At 36.2% G+C, this 7,532-nt stretch overlaps 1 pseudogene; it reads right to left on the bottom strand.

The window, feature by feature from the left end:
* Positions 1-423: 423 nt before the first annotated feature.
* On the bottom strand, positions 424-1,913 carry LOC122020345 (annotated as a pseudogene).
* Between the last annotated feature and the right edge of the window lie 5,619 nt (positions 1,914-7,532).

The following is a 7,532-nucleotide window of genomic DNA, read 5'->3' as shown; positions in this document are numbered from 1 at the left end:
CCTATATTTCATTTAATCAAACCAAAATATGAATTTCAAACCGCACGTTAAATAGAATTCGAATATCATAATTTTTTTTTTAGCTCAAACTCAAATATTAATAGTTTAAGCTATAGTTTGATTTTATTAGAGTAAGATTCAAATAACTCAACCGAAACTCGAGTTTCAATTTCATCTCTAATTAAACTCGAGTCAAAAATTGTTTATATTCAAAGTAAAATATTTATTTCTTTAATGGACAGTTAATTTAAAAGTAGTGTATTGATGAATAATCTGTTATAAATATTTTCTAATTTATCTTAATAATATAATTTTTTTATAAAATTAAATCATATGTAAAATATCCAATGTCAATTAAAAAAATATAAAAATAGATATAAATCAAACCAAAATCTTTGCAAATTGATAAAAAAACCAAATAAATAAATAAATAAAAACAGTCAATAATTTTTTTTTAAGGAAGATGGATAATCAACCACATTTAATGTCTGTCTGCAAACAAGCGCACCATGAACAAAAACAGAGATCATGGCAGCTGAGGAATTAAAGCGGACAAGTTCAGCGAAAACCCAATGCTTCCCTGTCCCAGGAACCGGCCACAGGCCGCCGCCTCCGCCGCCGCCGCTGGCATCCCGAGGCAACTCAGCCCCGCGCCGGGGATCTCACTGCACTGCAGCGGCGGCCTCTGGAAGTCCTTACCGGCGATGCAGTTCCCGGCGAACTCAAACCCCACGCCCCTACTGAACTGCAGCCGGTTGCAGCCCGCGCTCAGCCCAGAGAAGAAGTTGAACGACACGGTTAGGTTGAGCAGCTCCTTGAGCCCGCACACGAGCTCTGGCAGGTCGCCAGAGAGCTGGTTGTGAGCTAGATTGAGCACCTCGATGTCGGCGAGGCAGGAGACGGAGCTCGGCACGTGGCCGGACAAGGAGTTGAAGCTCAGGTCGAGCACTTGGATGGCGCCTAGGAAGCCGACAGCGTCGGGGATGCAGCCAGTGAGGTCGTTGTTGAGGAGGAGGAGCTCCCTGACGCCGGAGTAGTTTATCATGTAGCTGCCGAAGGTGGGCGGAATGTCGCCGGAGAAGTGATTGTTGGCGAGGGTGATGACGGATGCAGTGGAGGCCCAGAGGGAGGCGGGGATGCGGCCTTGGAAGTGGTTGTCGTTGAGGAAGATGGCGTCGAGCGGCTTCTCGAAGATGTCGTCGGGGAGTTCGCCGGAGAAGGAGTTGAAGCGGAGGTCGAGGTAGAGGAGGTTGGGGATAAGGAGCGCCGCGGCAGGGAAGGGGCCGGAGAAGAGGTTGTTGCTGAGGTCGAGCTCATAGAAGAAGGGAAGGCGGGAGAGATCCGGCACTGTGCCGCCGAAGCGGTTGGAATTAGCGTGGAAAATGGCGAGATCAGGGAGATCGTCGATGAAGCCGCGCACCGACGGAGCCGCGAGGTGATAGCGTTTGAGATCGATGGCTGAGACCACCGTCGGTGGCGGCGGTGGTTCCTCCATCTGGTGGTGGCGCAGAGCAGAAGATGCCTCTGTAGGAACAGAGGTTGGGGCCGACCCAGGAGGAGAGGATGCCAGAGGGGTCCTCTGTGATGGCTGACTTCCATGCTTGAAGAGCTGTGTACTCACTGGTGGTTGCGGTGGTGGTGGAGGAGGCGGAGGAGGAGGCGGTTGCGGCGGCGGTGGTGGTGGTAAACCATGTTCCGATGTTGACAGAAATGCCGGGATCAAGTGAAACAGAGGAAGTTAGGGAGAAGAAGAAGAAGAGGAAGAAGAAGGAGGAGAAGGAGAAAGAGAAGGAGAAGGGAAGGAGAAGAGAGAGGAGGGACGATGTGGTTTGGGGCATGCTTGAGGAAGAAGGAGAGCAGTACAGTGTGATTGTTCAGGCTTGTGCTGGGATCTAATCTTGGACCTCCCTGTTTACTTTGATGTTTACTTGGATGCCTAGGAAAAAAAAAAGAGTAAAAAATTGTCTCCTATCCTGTTTACTTGGAAAGCCTTGTCCTGTTTACTTGGAAGGGCAGAAATAAAAATTATGTTTTTTTTGTCTTGTTTACTGTAATAAAGAAAATGATGAATTATATTATTTTCTCATGTTAGGATAGATGATCAACGGTTTTTTATATGGTTAACCCTATAGTAATTTCAAATATTTAAATCATATATGTTAGTTTTAAAATGATCAAATTACGTATTCAATTTTATTTTTACCTTTACTATTGTTCTAGTTCAACTGCTGCAATTATACCAGTCGAATGATTAATTGATATTTGAAGATATTTATATAATTAAGAGAATTAAATAAAATATATAAATTAATTTAATATGAACTCTCAATATTCATTAATCGATTTGAGTCATTCAATTTGCATCCTCTATCTAAGTGACTTAATTGGTTAGACCAACTCGACATGATTATCTCTTCAACTTGACTCATTTGATCATTTAGAATGATTATAATTGGATAAAATCATATATCCCAGTTTTAAAATTATTAAACCAAATACCTAATTCTATTTTTGTCATTGTTATTGTTCTTGGTCGATTGCTACAATTGTAGCGGTTGAATCAATTACTTTTACGGTTTAAAAAATAAGTAATTTGTGTTAAAAAATTTATTATTTTCAATATAATTTATCAAATTGATATTTAAAAATATTTATATAATCAGGAAAACTAGACGAACATATAAGAACTAATTTCATATTATTTCAAATTCTTTAAGTTCATTAGACGATTTTAACCAATCAAGTTCCATCCTTAAACTAATCCGTTTGCATCCTCAATCTAAGTGAGTCAATTGGTTAGACCAACTCATGTGACAAAAGACGATTCGCTCGCCCCCAGCACCCCCGTCAACCCGTCCCTAGGCCAACACGGAGGAGGTAAATCACGGGTGGCTACTAGCCATTAGTGCAAATGGCTAAGACATAGGGGAGGTTATGCTCGATCACACCGAGTTTCGACCTCAAGACCTCATATGACAACATCCCATGTCATAATCATCGCACCGCCCCGAAAGGACTGGTTAGACCAACTCATGCTACATGATTGCCTCTTCAATTTGACTCGTTTGATCATTTAGAACGTTTATAATGGTGTAAAATCAAAAATGCACTCTTAATTATGCCCAAGTTGTGTTTCACATAGACGAACTAAGAGAGAAAGCTACACCATCTTAAAATAAATTACCTTAAAATGGCAAGCATCGTTGACCAAAATTGCATCACCTTTGACCAAACTATATGGGTAGTACTCATTTTGGTTTCCGTCTTGATCTAAGTGACTTGATTAGTTAGGCCAACTCGTGCGACACAATTGTCTTTTCAGCTTGACTCGTTTAGCATGATTGGCATAACTAACTTGGTTGGACATTCCACTTAACGGTCAGTCCGACGGTTCCATCTGACCGGCCGTCTAACCCATCTAACTCGACCGACTATTTAGTTTTTCACCAAGTAAACAAACCTTGTCCTAATTGCTCAGCAGCAGTGCGAACAGAAGAGAAACAGGAGGGAGAAGAAGCAGCATTTATGGGCTTAGCTGGATTTGGTGGAGTCCCCACTGCGACTAAACCACCACAAAGTGTAGTATAGTGTTTTTAAGAGAAATCAACCTACTGTCTGTCCTATTGAACACCGATACCATCCGGACCGGCCGGTTGGATCTACTTAATCGAAACTAATGCTTTGTTTATTCCAATACGCAGATGAAGGATGGAAAGAAATTAATGAAGAAACAATATCACTAGTTAGGGAAAGAAGGAAGAGAAATAAATGGTATGTATTTCTTGGAGCTTGACTTCTGAGCGTACGTAAGTTGTACGCCAATGAAGAGGACGCAAAGAAATTAATGAAGATAAAATATCACTGGGAAAGAAGGAAGAGACATAAATGGGATGTATATCTTGGAGATAGATTTCTTAAAATCCGTTCGTCTATTATTTTTCAATCGGTAAACAAAGGAAAATGTCTTAATTCTTATGCAATCCATCCTTTCTCATTTATGCACTTCTGAGTAAACAGGACATAAAGGTCGATTTAGAAAGCTCACGATGGGGGACCAGCTCGAAGCCCTAGTCCATGTGGCTTTCGAGCTTTCGATAGGGAGACATGGAAGCTCTCTCTATTTTGGCTTCAAACTGCATGCTACACTTCTGTTTTTTGGCACACTACTACTTTACAAGCTGTTGTTCTCTTTGTTGTTAGGTCAAAATTGGGACATCACTCGAAAAGTAGAATAGGGAGCCATTTTACTACACTAACTACCAAGTTTTATTTTTTATTTTTCGACAAAAAGTACGAAAGATCTCGAGCGATCACCTTTAGCGAAGATGAGTTTCAAACTGAACGATAAAAAATATGATTGTTATTTTTGTATTCGAGTCAATTTACGATACTTTTTATAGGATCGATGCGTACTAAAGGGGAAGAGTGAATAATACTCGTAATTTTTCATTCGTTTTGGAAAACACAGAATAATGCAGTGGAATAAAGAGAGAAAACAAAAGCAATAGAAGATTAAGTATTAACAACAAGGTTTACCAACAATAAACAATAGCAGTAGATCGTCGATTGTCAGAGAAGCGTAGTAGAGAGCAACAGTTGTTCTTTTTGGATCTTAGAATATGTCTGTGGAAGTAACTAGTCGATCCCTTCTTTTATAGCCAACTCAGACCTGATCCAGATCCATTGATCTCTGGATCAGGTTTGACTCGTCACTGATCGATCGACTGATCCCAGCGTTTAGTTGATCGATCCTGAGTCTTCATTTGATCCACCGATCCTGCTGACCTCGCTGGCCTATCTGATCCGATCCACCCTGCCCGACCACGTCGACGCCTATCCACTGTTTGATCGACTGAACCCCAGGTTCGGTCGACCGATCCTTCAGTCGAACCTGATCAACTGGCTAGAAATCTACTCTGCTTGCTTGGAGGTTTGGTCGACTAATCCTTGATTCGGTTGACCGATCAAGGCCAAAACTTTAACTTGCAAAATGTTAGTTTTACTGTAAAACAGAGTTAGACAAATAGAACAAATATAGTAAAGTAAGATATAACTTTTGACAGCCTTCGGACTGTCCGGTTCTGACTTTCGGATTTCCTCGAAAACCCTACGTCGAATCGACGCCTACTGTTCCCTCAATGGGGAATGCGTCCTCACCTACTCCTCTTATGAGAAGTTACCTGTTGCCAGACCGATCCTCCAGACCGACTGGACTTTTGCTTAGCGCCCGAGACTTTAGGAGTTTCCCACTGGATGCCCGATCCCTGACTAGTACAGTCTTTCATCTGGTCTGCGACCACCAGGATTTTCACCTACAGTCCTTGACTTTAGGATTTCGCCCAAAGTTCATGACCCGTCAAGACTTTTCAACTAAGGTTACCACCCCCTAGGACCTAGGGTTACCACCCCCTAGGACCTAGGGTTACCTCCCTCTAGGATTTTTCATAATGTAGGGTTACCGTCCCCTACAGTTTTCCACCTGCCTAGTATCCACTAAGACTTTTACCTAAGAACACTTAGGACTTTTCTGCAACCTCAATCACACTTGTTAGATAACAAGACAACTTAACTTTGAATCCTTTGCCATAATTAAAATTTGGGTTCGATCGTCTGGTGCTTCCTGCACTAACAATCGCTCCTTTTTTGATTATGACAATCTAGTTCAAGGTTAAGTAAAACATAAAAATATTTAATGAAAAGGAATTTAAGCATGAGCATAATTAAAATACAATAACATAATAATATTTACTGTAACATAATGAAAAGGAATTTAAGCATGAGCATAATTAAAATACAATAATTTTGACATATTTAAAAAAAAACTCCCCCTTATACTCATGTTTTATGTTTAACTTTTAACTTTAACTTTTCTTTCCTCCTTTTCCATATATAAAAAAAAGGTACTAAAAGAGAGAAAAAGAATATTTAAATATGAAAGACAAGTTTTTAATCTTTTAAACTCTCCCTGAAGGGTAGCATTTACTTGACCTAAAAATCATTTACCTTTTAAACAAAATAGCTAAATATCTAGCTTTGAAAAGGATTTTCTTTGAAAAAAACCTTAGTTCAATACTGAGCTTTTAAAAAGTTTTTAGCAAAAACTTAGTTAAGTACTTAGCTTTAAAAATATTTTGATAAAAAACATAGTTAAGTACTTAGCTTTAAAAATGTCTTAGCTTTTCTAGAAAAACAAAACTAAATTTAAGTTTTGAAAATGACCTAGTTTTTCCAAAAAGAACTTAACTAAATTTAAGTTTTGAAAATGACTTAGCTTTTTCTAAAATAAACTTAGCTAAATTTAAGTTTTGAAAATGACTTAGCTTTTTGAAAAACTTAGTTAAGTACATAAAAACTCGGTTAAAAATATTTTTTCAAAAACTTACTATTTTTTTTTTTTGGATTTGAAGTTCCTTTTTGAAAAATTGTCTTACCAAAAGGAGTTAAATTTTCTTTTCAAAAATAGCTAAACCAAAAATAACACTAAACATTTTAAAGATCTACAAAATTAACTTTGAAATCTTGAAAACAATGCTTTAACTTTAACGCCTTAAACTTCCTTTCACTCCCCCTTAATTAATGTAAAAAAATGAATACTTTAAGTTTTAGGGTCCTAGAGTCCAAACATGAGAGTTCAAAGTTAAAACACAAATTTAAAGTAAAAGTAATTATTTATTTTCCTAATTTTCCATCTCACCCATTCTATGTTATCAAATATGTTCAACTTATGAGCTTGTGTGAGGTGGAGTTAAGTTAATTTTGAAGTTGATTTTATCTATCACTTTCAAAAAATATTTATGATATTGAAGAATATTTATGTTTGAGTTTAAATTTGGATTTCAAAAATATTAAATTTTGAATTTCAAATATTTAAGGTTGAATTGAAATTTGAATTTCAAAAATATCAAAATTTGAATTTTTAGTTTGAATTTAAAATATTGAATTTTGAATTTTAAGTTTGAAAATTTTAAAAAATATTTAAGTTTTATATTTTGAAATATTAATTAGATTTAAAGATAATTAAAATTTTTGAAGATTAATTAACATTTGAAAATAATTAAGATTTTGAAAATTAATTAAGATTTAAAAATAATTAAGATTTTAAAAATAATTAAGATTTTAAAAATTAAGATTTAAAATAATTAACATTAAATTATGGTTTAAAAATAAATTAATATTTAAAAATATTTAAGATTTTAAAATTAATTATATTTTTTAAATTAATTAAGATTTTGAAATTATTAAGCTTTTAAAATTAATTATATTTTTGAAATTAATTAAGATCTTAAAATTATTAAGCTTTTAAAATTAATTATATTTTTGAAATTAATTATAGTGACTTATATTAATTAAATTGAATTAATTTTAGTTGAATTTTAATTAAGTTAATTTAATTAAATTGAGTTTAATTAATTTAAATTTGGTTAACTATTTTTTATTTTAAAACTAGATCCATCTTAACTTTTCTAGATTTTCAATCAAGGAACCTTATAAGTTTTGTGAAATGGTTAATTTAATCCTTAATTTAAATTCAA

Source organism: Zingiber officinale, chromosome 9A (assembly GCF_018446385.1).
Source record: "Zingiber officinale cultivar Zhangliang chromosome 9A, Zo_v1.1, whole genome shotgun sequence".
In the NCBI taxonomy this organism is placed as follows: Eukaryota; Viridiplantae; Streptophyta; class Magnoliopsida; order Zingiberales; family Zingiberaceae; genus Zingiber; species Zingiber officinale.
Note: the sequence above shows the minus strand (reverse complement) of the source record. Positions and strands in the feature narration are given on the sequence as shown.